Below are 948 nucleotides of genomic sequence, written 5' to 3'. Positions count from 1 at the left end.
ACTTATAAATGTAAAGCCAATTGAAGATTATATATATATATACATATACATATATATATGTATGTGTATATATATATATATGTGGAAATGTATATATATATGGACACATATATGTGCACATATATATGCATATATATACATACATATATATGTATGTGTATATATGTGGAACTGTATATATATATATGGATATATATATATGTGCACATATATATATGTATATGCATATATATATGTGTACATATGCATGTGGCTGTATATATTTATGTGCATATATATACATATATATATATATATATATATATATATGCATAAATATATATACGTGCATATACATATGAATATATGCATATGCATGCATATATATATGCATATATATGTATATATATGTATATGCATATATATAGATATATAGATATATGCATAAATATGTGCATATATATGCATATGCATACATAAACATATATGCATATATATGTATATATGCATATGTATACATAAAAATATATGCATATAGATATATGTTCATACATATATATATGCCTAAATATATATGCATAAATATATGCATATATATATATGCTTATAGAAATATATGCATATATATACACACATATATATACATATATATATGCATATATATATACATATATGAATATATACATATATATATGACTATATATATAGATGTGTGTATATATATATATGATTATATATATATATCTATATATATGTATATGCATATATATACACATGCACGCATATATGCATATATATATACAGATATGTATATATACATATCTATATATAGATATGTATATATATATGTATATGTATGCATGGATATATATATATATCTTTATATGTGCATATATACGTATATATGCATATATATAAGCATATATATGCATATATATGCATATATTTATATATATATATATATGCATG

The sequence above is a fragment of the Euprymna scolopes genome, chromosome 11 (assembly GCF_053919585.1).
Source record: "Euprymna scolopes isolate OS-2025 chromosome 11, ASM5391958v1, whole genome shotgun sequence".
Lineage (NCBI taxonomy): Eukaryota > Metazoa > Mollusca > Cephalopoda > Sepiida > Sepiolidae > Euprymna > Euprymna scolopes.
This window is presented reverse-complemented; position numbering follows the sequence as displayed.